This window comes from Ovis canadensis, chromosome 2, assembly GCF_042477335.2.
Source record: "Ovis canadensis isolate MfBH-ARS-UI-01 breed Bighorn chromosome 2, ARS-UI_OviCan_v2, whole genome shotgun sequence".
Taxonomy (NCBI): domain Eukaryota; kingdom Metazoa; phylum Chordata; class Mammalia; order Artiodactyla; family Bovidae; genus Ovis; species Ovis canadensis.
This window is the reverse complement of record NC_091246.1, coordinates 76,356,175-76,369,977: the sequence shown is the minus strand read 5'-3', so window position 1 is coordinate 76,369,977 and position 13,803 is coordinate 76,356,175.

Sequence of the window (13,803 nt, the reverse complement as noted above, 5' to 3'; positions counted from 1 at the left end):
TTTGATTCTATGATGATGAGTTTCTTTATTTATAAGGCAATTTAGCCAAGATAAAATTTCCCAAAATTTCCATGGAATGCCAGCTATATACTATGGACCTGAAAGCAAAGTTTTCTATTATCAAAAACATTTGAGAAATATTACACACAAAACTCTCCTTCTGGTGATTCATATTACACATTAACATATCAGAAGCTCATTAATTGGATTCCATAATTGCTTTTTAAATATATATTATCTACTAGTATAACCCATAGTAGTCATAGCAAAGCAGCAAATAACTCTATGTGACATTGAAACATTTCCAATACAGTAGAGGGAAGTTTTAGCAAGTGATCAAGAAGTAAAGAAATATCATAAGTAAATAATCCTAGGACTGAAAAAAGAGAAACAGCTATAGCTACAACATAGATGATTAAAAAAGAACACTATAAACACTTTGATTTCAACAAAATTGAAAGCCAAGATGAATTTTCTACCATTTTCCAAAATCACTTTCTAGAAATAATATAAAAAATCACTCAAGAAAAACAAAATTCTAGAGGTGAATTATCATTATTAAGATTGAAATCAGTAATCAAAAATTTTATTCCAAACCATTTCTGTAGTGATAATATGTCAATTTTCTAAAAATTTCTTCTATAAGTTTTTAGTAAATGCCTTACTAAATCTTCCTTCAACAGAAAATCTCAGTCGTATAAAATTGTGTTAGACATAGAAAGTTAGGGAAAGTTATCCATCTGTTCTGCTTTATGGCACTACTATAACTTTATACCAAAAACAGATAATTCAATGTCTCCAAAATTAAATTAAATTAAAAACAATATTTAATAAACCAAAAAACATAGAGACCAATCTCAGTTATTAAAAAAAAATTTAATTAAATTATTAGGAGAAGAATGTTGTATATTAAATACTACCTTACCACCCACAGATTTTTCCTAATTACAAAAATGCAATAAAGCTAGTGGAAGTGATGGAATTCCAGTTGAGCTATTTCAAATCGCAAAAGGTGATGCTGTGAAAGTGCTGTACTCCATATGCCAGCAAATTTAGAAAACTTAGCAGTAGCCACAAGACTGGAAAAGGGCAGTTTTCATTTCAATCCCAAAGAAAGGTAATGCCAAATAATGCTCAAACTACCACACAATTGCACTCATCTCACATGCTAGTAAAGTAATGCTCAAAATTCTCCAAGCCAGGTTTCAGCAACACATGAACCATGAACTTCCAGATGTTCAAGCTGGTTTTAGAAAAGGCAGAGGAACCGGAGATCAAATTGCCCAACATCTACTGGATCATCGAAAAAGCAAGAGAGTTCCAGAAAAACATCTATTTCTGCTTTATTGACTATGCCAAAGCCTTTGACTGTGTGGATCACAATAAACTGTGGAAAATTCTTCAAGAGATGGGAATACCAGACCATCTGACCTGCCTCTTGAGAAACCTATGTGCAAGTCAGGAATCAACAGTTAGAATTAGACATGGAACAACAGACTGGTTCCAAATTGGAAAAAGAGTATGTCAAGGCTATATATTGTCACCCTGCTTATTTAACTTATATGCAGAGTACATCATCAGAAATGCTGGGCTGGAGGAAGAGCGCAAGCTGGAATCAAGATTGCCAGGAGAAATACTGATAACCTCAGATATGCAGATGACACCACCCTTATGGCAGAAAGTGAAGAGGAACTAAAAAGCCTCTTGATGAAAGTGAAAGAGGGGAGTGAAAAAGTTGGCTTAAAGCTCAACATTCAGAAAACGAAGATCATGGCATCTGGTTCCATCACTTCATGGAAAATAAATGGGGAAAGAGTAGAAACAGTGTCAGACTTTATTTTGGGGGGCTCCAAAATCACTGCAGATGGTGACTGCAGCCATGAAACTCAAAGACACTTCCTCCTTGGAAGGAAAGTTATGGCCAACCTAGACAGCATATTCAAAAGCAGAGACATTACTTTGCCAGCAAAGGTTCAACTAGTCAAGGCTATGGTTTTTCCATTGGTCATGTATGGACGTGAGAGTTGGACTATAAAGAAAGCTGAGCACCAAAGAATTGATGCTTTTGAACTGTGGTATTGGAGAAGATTCTTGATAGTCCCTTGGACTGCAAGGAGATCCAACCAGTCCATTCTGAGGGAGATCAGTCCTGGGTGTTCGTTGGAAGGAATGATGCTAAAACTGAAACTCCAGTACTTTGGCCACCTCATGGGAAGAGGTGATTCATTGGAAAAGACTCTGATGCTGGGAGGGCATCAATTGGGAGCAGGAAGAGAAGGGGATGACAGAGGATGAGATGGCTGGATGGCATCATCGACTCGATGGACATGAGTCTGAGTGAACTACTGAAGTTGGTGATGGACAGGGAGGCCTGGCGTGCTGCGATTCATGGGGTCACAAAGAGTCGGACACGACCTAGTGACTGAACTAAAATGAACTGAATACAGCTTCAAAAATATAATAAAAGATCTTAAAAGGAAATGTTCATATAATTATCATAATGAAAGAATAAATGGCATTCACTACAATTCAATATCCATGCTTGATTAAAAATAAAAAGCTCAAAGAAAGCTACAAGTAGGAAATAATTTCTTTATGAAATATCTACCAAAACTACATCAAGTACTCTACTTAATATTAAAACTCTAAATGTAGTTCCAACATAAGGGTTTTCACTATTGATTTATTTTATTCAGTATCATATAGGAGGTCCTAGGCAATCAATAAGATTCAGTAAGACAAAGCAAAGAAATAGGCGGTATGAGAATCAGAAACAGGCATGCTTTATAATCATATCACCGTAACTAATATGGAAGAACAAAGGATCAAGGATGAACAGAAAAGGCTAAGATAATTTTGAGAAACAAGGTTGGAGAGACGTTTTGTGCCATATATTAAGCCTTCTTAAGACTCTAGTAATGAAGACAATCAGGCCACCCTGGTGGCTCTGTGGTAAAGAACCTACCGCCAACACAGGAGACACAAGTTCAATTCCTGGGTCAAGAAGATTCCCTGGAGAAGGAAATGGCAACCCACTCCAGTTATCTTGCCTTGGAAATCCCATGGATAGAGGAGCCTAGGGGGCTATAGTCCATAGGGTTGCAAAAGAGTCAGACCCTACATAGCAACTGAGCAACAACAACAATGAAGGCAATGTGGTCTTGGAACATGAATAGGTAGTGGACCAATTGAACAAAGAGCTCTGACACAGGGGGACTTAATACAAGGCAGAGGTAGTATCACAGATTGGAGAGTAATAGATAATGTGAAATTGACTATCTACATGAAAAAAAAAATACTGTCAGATACCTATTTCACACTTGATATAAAACTGAGTTCCAGATGGATTAAAGTTCTAACTGTGAAAACTAACACTTTAAACTTTTAAAATAAGGAAATTTTTATTTCTGATTTCAGGTTAGAAAAAAAAATTCTTGAAATCACTAAAACAGAAGAATAATAAAAAAAATAAAAATAAAAGCCTGCTAAAGTTGATGACAACGGACTGGTTCCAAATAGGAAAAGGAGCACGTCAAGGTTGTATATTGTCACCCTGCTTATTTAACTTATATGCAGAGTACATCATGAGAAACACTGGGCTGGAAGAAACACTGGGCTGGAAGAAGCACAGCTGGAATCAAGATTGCCAGGAGAAATATCTATCACCTCAGATATGCAGATGATACCACCCTTATGGCAGAAAGTGAAGAGGAACTAAAAAGCCTCTTGATGAAAGTGAAAGAGGGGAGTGAAAAAGTTGGCTTAAAGCTCAACATTCAGAAAACGAAGATCATGGCATCTGGTCCCATCACTTCATGGCAAATAGATGGGGAAACAGTGGAAACAGTGGAAACAGTGTCAAACTTTATTTTCTTGGGCTCCAAAATCACTGCAGATGGTGACTGCAGCCATGAAATCCAAAGACGCTTCCTCCTTGGAAGGAAAGTTATGACCAACCTAGATAGCATGTTCAAAAGCAGAGACATTACTTTGCCAAGAAAGGTCCAACTAGTCAAGGCTATGGTTTTTCCACTGGTCATGTATGGATGTGAAAGTTGGACTGTGAAGGAAGCTGAGCCCTGAAGAATTGATGCTTCTAAACTGTGGTGTTGGAGAAGACTCTTGAGAGTCCCTTGGACTGCAAGGAGATCCAACCAGTCCATTCTGAAGGAGATCAGTCATGGGTGTTCTTTGGAAGGAATGATGCTAAAGTTGAAACTCCAGTATTTTGGCCACCTCATGCAAGGAGTTGACTCATTAGAAAAGACTCTGATGCTGGGAGGGATTGGGGGCAGGAGGAGAAGGGGATGACAGAGGATGAGATGGCTGGATGGTATCACTGACTCGATGGACGTGAGTCTGAGTGAACTCTGGGAGTTGGTGATGGACAGGGAGGCCTGGCGTGCTGCGATTCATGGGGTCGCAAAGAGTCGGACATGACTGAGCAACTGAACTGAACTGAAAGTTGATGACATCAGAATTTCTGTTCAAAGTCTCTCTATAAGTTTAAAAATCAAGGAACAGACCCAAAGGAAATAACTGATAAAAATAATTATTCAGATTTAAGAACTCTTATTAATAATTATTAAAATATCAAACAACCTAATGAAAAGGTAGAAAAAGGATATAAATAGGTCCTTCACAGAAGAAGAAATCAGAATTAAATATAAACTTATGAAAAGATGCTCAACCTTATTAGTAAACAGGGAAATGCTGATAAAAGGAAATACCACTTCACATCATCACATCAGCAAAGACTGAAAAGTTTGCTAATGCCACAATGTAAACAAATATAGTCTGAAGAGCAATTGGTCATTAAATTGCTTCAACCGAGCAGTGTTAGGTCATATATATTCAAAAGGAGATATACACAACAATATAAACTGTAATATCACTATGAATAGAAAACCTTAAGAACAACCTGACTGTCCAGAGGAAAAATGAATAGACCAGGATATTTATACAGTAGAGATTTACACAGAAGTTAAAATTAATGACTCATAGTTACAAGATTAAATATCAAAGTACAGCAAAAGAAACAAGTTGCCAAAGGACAAAAGCAGCATGATACTGTTTGTATATATTGTGAAATCTGTAAGCAATATCTTGTTTACATGCATACATACTATGTTCTAAAACATGAATGGAGAAGACAGGAACTCCTAAAGATAAATTTTACTGGTAGGAGGCAGGTAAATGGGACAAGGGAGGAACACACAAGTGGATTCAAATATATCTGTAATGTTTTAGTGCTTAAAAATATCTCAAGCAAATAAAGCAAAATTAAAAGATTTGATGGGGCTAAGTAGTGAGTAGTACATGGGTTTTGTTTTGCTATTCTTTATAGTTTTGAATGTTTTTAGATTTTAAAATAAAAACACTTTAATAAGAAACAAGAGTATAGTGAGTTTGGGGAACTCAAATATAACTAACACCAATAATGTCTCACTATCCTAGCTTGTAATGACTTGCCTGGATCTCAAGGCTAAGGAATAACTGCATTAATTTCTTCCCAGGTCTAATTGGGATAAAATACCACCTTTCCCCTCGACATCCATCTTTGGCTTCCAATCTGGATTGCTTACTGGGTCCTCCTTTTGTTTCCCTCCTCAACTCTATAGCAACACCCTGGTACAAAGCTTTCAGACTCCAGAAGTTGATTTTTAATCCAGGTGGTGAGTACTGAATCATTTCCCTGGCAGACCTGTCCCCACTAGTCCCAACCCATCTGCTTAGATTCTTCCCTGAATGTGGGTACACTGTGGTGTACTCATATTATGAACCATTTCACAGCAGTTAAAATGAATGAACTATTGCCACACTTCTCAACATGGATACATCAAAACATAATGGGAAACGAAAGAAGCAAGTGCTCCTCCCAAGAGTCATTTATTTTGCCCTCCTAGGGCTTGGATTCTGCCTACAGCATGGTCTCAGCTGGAAGGAGGCACCACTATTGCATGGCTACAGCAGGTGAAGATTCTGAAACAACATGGAAAAAGCTTTTGCTCCAATGTTTATTGAAAAAAAATGAGCAAAAGAAAATTATACCTCTGATAGGTTTTCACATTGTAAAAATTATATACATGGACCAGGACTGGAAGAGAATAGAGAAAAATGAAAATAGATTTTTTTTTTAATATATCAGGATTGTGGGTAATTTTCATCCCTCTTTTTTGTAATCCATCAATGTTGTTATGTAACAAGTTATCTTAAAATGTTAAAAAACGTAGGTTGTAGGACAGATAGAATCAATCTGTAATCTTGCTGGTAATGAACAGGAGTTTTCTCAGAGTTGGTAATGAGCTTCAGCTCTGCTCTCTGAAGCAGTTTATCTACAATTCCAGGACAGTCATTTCACATGTTCTGGGATAAGAATGACAGGGCACCACTGTACTACATGGATGTCTGAAATTTTAATCACAATTTGCTTTTCAAAGTCTTTTACAATTTAATTACTTCATTTGCATTATAGAGATGGTGGATACAGATTACAAATATTTCAAAGGTAGTTGGTGCAATCAGTGTGAACAATCTGACTGGTGCTATTGGAAGGTTAAGATCCTGCTGGTGGAATGACCATAGCCCAGTAGAGTGAATCCCACACTGGGAAGGTGATGAAGTGCTTCCGGGAGCAGAAGTATAGCATCTGGTCAAAATGATAGGCTTTGATGTTGAGAAGCCCTTGGTTCCGATCCTAGCTCTGCCACTGGGCAGTCTTGAACGCCAATTTGGTTCATCTTCGTTTCAGTTTTGTCTTTGGTGAAATGGGGATAATGATGACCTGACAGAATGAATGTGAGTGTGAACTGAGGTAGAAGATACACAACAGATAGCCAGGGGCCTGGCCTATAACAGAACAGAGAAAGTGAAAATGTTGGCTGCTTGGTTGCGTCTGACTCTTGACTCATGTGTCTGACCCATGGACTGCAGCCTGTCAGGCCCATGGAATTTTCCAAGCAAGAATAGTGGAGGGGGTGGCCATTCCCTTCTCCAGGGGACCTTCCCAACCCAAGGATCAAACCTAGGTCTCTCACATTGCAGGCAGATTCTTTACCATCTGAACCATCAGGGAAGCCCAGCCTGCAACACATGCTCAATAAAAAGCTGCTTTTATTTTTCACTCAGCTCCTTAAGTTTCATTATAGATTGCACTTAACTATGTAATATAGGTGGACCACTTCTGAGCAGACCTATAGGTAGTGTAGCAATTTATGTGAACAGTAATTGCCAAGGATGTTGTAGGTTTGGAGAAAGCTATTATTTGAAGAACAATCACAACTATGAAGCAGTACATGCCAACTTTCCTTTCCATGAATCTCTCCACCTAGGACAAATCCATAGATAATGTATCCATGTTACAGAGAGCTGAACATATACTGTCAACCTGCAGAGCCAAAGCAATCTTGTGAGAGTGTTTCAGGTACCCCATGTGCATGGGTTGGTAAATCATTCCTAAACTGGTGATTTGCTAAATGTTCATATTAACAGTAAAGGAATAGGAAGAAAGCAAACAGAAACAAAAGAATAAAGCAGAAACAAAAGTAAGTTTGAGCTCTTAGATTTACTTAGGCAAGTCACTTTATACCTTCTCTATCATTCTCTAAAAGGTAAGCAAAGGGAATAGGAATCTATTACAAAGTCCAATCCATTCTTACAGGGCATAATGTGTAGGGCTGTGACATAGGACCTGGAAACAAGAAGAAACCCCTTGCCATGAGTATCCAGAGAACCACTGGTTTTTCTCTCTCATTTTCTGTTTTCCAGAGTCCATACCCTGATCTCCAAGTACTATTCGATGATCAAGGAAGGAAATGGGAGGAAATGAAGAAGGATAGACCAATGATATTGATCTGAGCTTAGGAAAAAACTCTGAAAGCAGCTGTTTGCACAGACGCATCTCTCATACATCTGCATGGGAGATACAGAGAGAGAGGCTGCTGAGTCTCAGAGATGAGGCTGCACTTCCTCCTCAGGAACGTCCCCAACCATATCCTATTGGCATCAGTCCTGATGGGATACCAATCTTCTAAAGACTCCATATACATTACCTTCCTGGGAATTCCCTGGCAGTCCAGTGGTTTGTTGTTGTTCAGTTGTGTCCAACACTTTGCAACCCCATGGAGTACAGCACGTCAGGCTTCTCCGTCCTTCACTGTCTCCTGGAGTTGGCCAAGTTCATGTTGATTGAATTGGTGATGTCATCCAACCATCTCATCTTCTGTTGCTCCTTTCACCTCCTGCCTTCAATCTCTCCCAGTTATCAGGGTCTTTTCCAATGAGGAGGCTTTTTTCATCAGGTGGCCAAAGTATTAGAGCTTCAGCTTCAGCATCAGTCCTTCCAATGAGTATTTAGGGTTGATTTCCTTTAGGATTGACTGGTTTGATCTCCTCACAGTCCAAGGGACTCTCAATAGTCTTCTCCCACACCACAGTTTGAAAGCATCAATTCTTTGGCATTCTGCCTTCTTTATGGTCCAGCTCTCACATCTGTACATGACTACTAAAAAGACCATAGCCTTGACTATATGGGCCTTTGTTGGCAAAGTGACGTCTTTGCTTTTAAAAGCACTGTCTAAGTTTATCATAGCTTTCCTGCCAAGAAGCAATCATCGTCTAACATTATGTCTGCAATCACCATCTCCAGTGATTTTAGGGCCCAAGAAGAGGAAATCTGTCACTGCTTCCACCTTCTCCCCTTCTATTTGCCACAAAGTGATGGGACTGGATGCCATGATCTTCATTTTAATATTGAGTTTCAAGCCGTCTTTTTCTTTTTTTTTTCCTTACCATGTGGCTTGTGGGATCTTAGTTCCCTGATCAGGGATCAAAGTTGGACCTTCAGCAATGAAATTGCAGAGTCCTAACCACTGGACACCTTCCACTTTCTGCTGGAGGGGAACTAAGATCCTGAAAGCCATGAGGTCAAAAAAAAAAGATAAAAACCACAACCTTCCCACTTCACCCCAGGTACTCATTTTTTTCTCTTTCTGTCTGAACCTTGCTCATTTTTATTGGAAAAAAAAATAAAATAGATCTCACATTAAAGTTTTTATCTTCCTCCAGGGGTATATTTCTTCCATTTACTTGAGGAATTGTGCCCAGAAAATATGTTGAGAATGAAATTACACCAAGAATGAAATAACTTATAGAACTTCAACCTTTTGAGTTGAATCACTTATTTTAAATAGCTGCTGGTCTCTGGGATTCATATAGGTATTTGTCCTGTTGCATCATTGTGGGATATCTGACAAATGTTTCGTTGGTAGCTTGGAAAGGAAAGACAAGTATTGAAGACAAGGCCGTGAAATGTATATGGCAGGGTCTGTATGAAGACCCCAGCTCCTGTGAGCTCTCAGACTTACTTAGGCAAGTCACTTTATACCTTCCCTATCAGCCCCTAAGGTTTCTTATCTGGCAAGCTGGGACAGTATTTTTTGTTCAATTTACCTTACATGATTGTTATAAAAATAAAATTTTAAAGATCTATATAATAGAGATTTGAGAAAAATATAAGCATACACATAAGCCATTGCTATATTTTGCCTCCAAATACCATTTGGGGACATATTTCTTTGGAATTCAGTTATAGTTTTCCTCAGATGTCATCTCTCACCTCTGCAAAAACAGTATCATTTAGAGAATGTTACAGACTAAACTGTGCTCCCTCCAAAGAAGTATGTAGAAGCTCTCACACCCAACATGACTGTATTTGAAGATAGGGCCTTTAAGAGGTAATTGATGGGGCTGGTGTCCTTATGAGCAGAAGAGACACCAGATCTCCTTCTCCGTATGCACAGGCAGGAAAAGTCACATAAGGACACAGCAAGCAGACAGCTGTCTGCAAGCCAGGAAGAGACCTCTCACCTGGAACTGAATCTGCCAGCACTTTTATCTAGGACTTCCAGCCTCCAGAATTGTAAGAAAATACATGCACATTGTTGTAACCACCCAGTTGGTAGTACCTTGTCAGCATGAACTGACTGATACAGAGAGGAAGAATGTAGGGGTACCTGATTAGCCCCATTCTGGACTCAGGTGTCTACACTTCTGGCCTAATGCCACGTATTTCCTAATACTTTAGAGGGCACTAGAAAAAGACAAAAATGACTATAAGGACCCCTATCTCCCTCTAGCCTTAACCCTTTCCCTCTGAAAAGTAGCCTGAGTATCTGAGGTTTCCACCACTTGGCACATCTTCCAGCCATAGTTGGGCATCAAATACATAACAAATCTTGAGGACATCCTCATATCTATATTCACTGGCTCCATTAAAGTAGCTTCCCAGCTTCAGAAAGGTTCCCAAGGGCCTTACTGGGGGTGTCCTCATCAGCCACACGCAACCCAAGTCCCTGGGATATAGATGCCTACTGCTGCTGCTGCTAAGTCGCTTCAGTCGTGTCCGACTCTGTGCAACCCCATAGACAGCAGCCCACCAGGCTCCCCTGTCCCTGGGATTCTCCAGGCAAGAACACTGGAGTGGGTTGCCATTTCCTTTTCCAATGCATGACAGTGAAAATTGAAAGTGAAGTCACTCAGTTGTGTTCAACTCTCCACGACCCCATGAACTGCAGCCCATCAGGCTCCTCCGTCCATGGGATTTTCCAGGCAAGAGTACTGGAGTGGGGTGCCATGCCTTAGGCACCTTAGATGCCTAAGATATGAGCTAAACCAAAAGATGACTAGTCTTGCACCTCAGCTGTCCTTACACAATGGAAAAACCTTCCCAGCTTCATCTGAATTGTGGGCTCTTTATTGTGGTTGAGATTTAAAGTCACACTATTGTACAATGGTAGAAGTCAATGTTAAGGTTTAACATTTAATTTTACTCCTACACATTTACTAATTTGTTATACCTTATCCAGCTGAATCCAGCCGTATTTCAGACTCTACTAAACTAATACATGATCTGCTGTAACTGCCTGCTACTTGGTCATCCTTCCAAACACTGTGGACATATCTTGGATCAGAAATACTATTTAAAAAAAAAACACACAAAATCCTGCATTCTATATTTTTTCTTTTCCTTTGCTTTTTTAAGGAGGGGGACACAGTGACATAAATCCCTGGCAGGTGATTTTGCAAGTCTCAGTATAGCCTGTGCTGTTATCCAGACCAAAGAAAATACTGTTTCATTTCACTGCCAACTCTCTGGCCATGCAACTGCTCTCAGGTGGACTTTACTAAAAGAGCACTTCAAATCAGCACCACAGAAAGGATGCTGTTCCGAGTCTGTCAAAGCCATTTTCCCTCTCCCTTTTCAGCTGTGCTTTTCCACCTGCAGAAAATCCCACCTACTTCCTGAACCAAAGCAGGCATTTTGTGAGGAATCCTGGCTTTACTAGCAGGAGGGGTCCAAAAATAGCTGTTTAGCCATAAATTCAGAATCTGGTATGCCTGGTGTGAGTTCTGGGTACCTGGGGCCTGACCAAATGGTAATCCTCTCCTTCCCTCTGTATTCTGGGCCTGGGCCACATGGTCTGGCCTTCTGCCTCAGCTTCCCACTGGGACTTCAGTCCTTTGCACAGTCACAACACTCTGGACTAAGGCCCTACACGCTGCCTGGCTCCTCAAAGATATTTCCCCTGGGGAGAAAAAAAATCAAGCTCTCTCTTTCCTTTCTTCCTTCTTCCTGACAGTCACTGTCTTTCTAACAACTGGCTAGGCTCCTGTCTGAATACAGAGGAATACCACTATATTATAAAGATTGAGTATTTGGTGCCAGATTTAAATACATCCAGGTGGGGGTATAGCGGCTTGACTAATCATTGTTCTTTCATCTGTCAACATGTGGGATAGGAGCAGAGAACTTTGTCACCCTAAAAACAGAACAGAACAAAACAAACAAACAAAAACTGTATATCTCTGATCGGGTCTAAACTCCATACAGATAAGGAACCTAGGACTCAAGAGAAAAGCTGAGGCAAGAATCTATAGATAATTCATTATTCATTAGTCTATTCAATAAATAGGGCTTCCCTGATAGCTCAGTTGGTAAAGAATCTGCCTGCAATGCAGGAGACCCAGATTCAATTCCTGGGTTGGGAAGATCCACTGGAGAAGGGATAGGCTAACCACTCTAGTATTCCTGGGCTTCCCTTGTGGCTCAGCTCATAAAGAATTCACCTGCAATGCGGGAGACCTGGGTTCAATCCCTGGGTTGGGAAGATCCCCTGGAGAAGGGAAAGGCTACCCACTCCAGTATTCTGGACTAGAGAATTCCATGGACAGTCCATGGGGGTCGCAAAGAGTTGCACACGACTGAGTGACTTTCACTTAACTTCACTTCCATTCAATAAGTATTCATTGAATATCCAGAACATACAATATACACACTGCTGTGGTTTCACTGTCATCTGAGAATTCTCCCAATTCAACATAAATTCCACCACTCCTCTACAGCAAATCTTCACATACTGAAAAATGTAATGTTCACGACACTGAATTCTCCCTCTACTAAACCATAGGCTCTTTGTGTAGACAGTAAAGGAGGAGCAGGGAGACTAGCCTTTTCTTTTACAATTTATGGAGCCACTTGTGGTACATGATCAAAGGAATAAGTCCTCTCCCCAGCCTTCTTATAAATAGTTTCTGCACTCCACCTCTGTAGGTTTTTCTATAGGCAAGAGATGGGGGGTGGGGTGGGGTGCAAACTCCTATCTGAATAAGAAACAGAAAAAATAATGATATATTACAAAAGTTTTGGGGGGAAAAAAAGTCCCTTGAATTTTAACTAGTGAAATCTTTGATGACAATAATTTAAAAGTTCTGATATTGTCCAGGATCCTATAAAATGATCCTTTGACAGTTCTTTAATCCAGAGTTTTCTTGTTAATCCACACGCCATAGACTTGGCAGAGTATTCCATGAAGCCTTAAAACAATAATCCTCAAACAATGCTGTGAAAGATTATGTCATCATGAGAAAATGGGGTCTGGCAGAATGTACCTTACTCAGACAGCACTTACACTTTATTATAATAAAATAGCCCTCCACTCTTGGTGTGTATTTGTCCAATTCTCACAGTGCAGGTTCCCAAAGGCCCCTTTCATTTGTGAAGTGATTGCCACAGAATGGAAATGGAGTCCAGAGGCCTCACTCAATCTCCCCTGTGATGATAAGAACTATTTTCTCATCTATCTCTAGTCTCTGTACAGACATTATATAAATTACTTTCTCTGTATTATTTAAATTTCACTGCAATTATCACTTGTTAGAAGCAACAATAAAGAATAAAGTAACTCCAATTTTAAAAGTATACATATATGTATATGTGTGCATATGTAGACATATATACACCAGTATATATGTATATTTATTTACCATTGAGAATATAAAAGGTAAAACAAAGATTTCATTTCTGTATTATTTTATGCTGAGCTATACAAAATTTAATATTAGTAATAAACATTTTGAGCATATTGAGGATTGGTGCCTTGCTAATTGCTTAATCACAATACACAGTAAGGAAGATACTATTATTATTTCCATTTTACATATTAGCGCATTGAAACTAAGAAGATTAAGTAACTCATCCAAACTAATGCATTTAGCAAGTAGCAGGATATGAGAATTAATGAAACCAGGCCTTTCTAAATCCAGACCCTGGTTCTTACTAACTGAGCTACACACTCTCTCTTGGAAGTACAAAGATGTGGACAGGAAGAGAGGACAGACCTGTTCTATGGGAGAACACTAGGAAGCAATCAAAATGCATACATCTTGAACAGGACCTTCAAGGGTGTTCTTCATCGCACCCCCCAACAAATGGCCTTTGGATCTGAGGAACTTGTCAGCTCACTT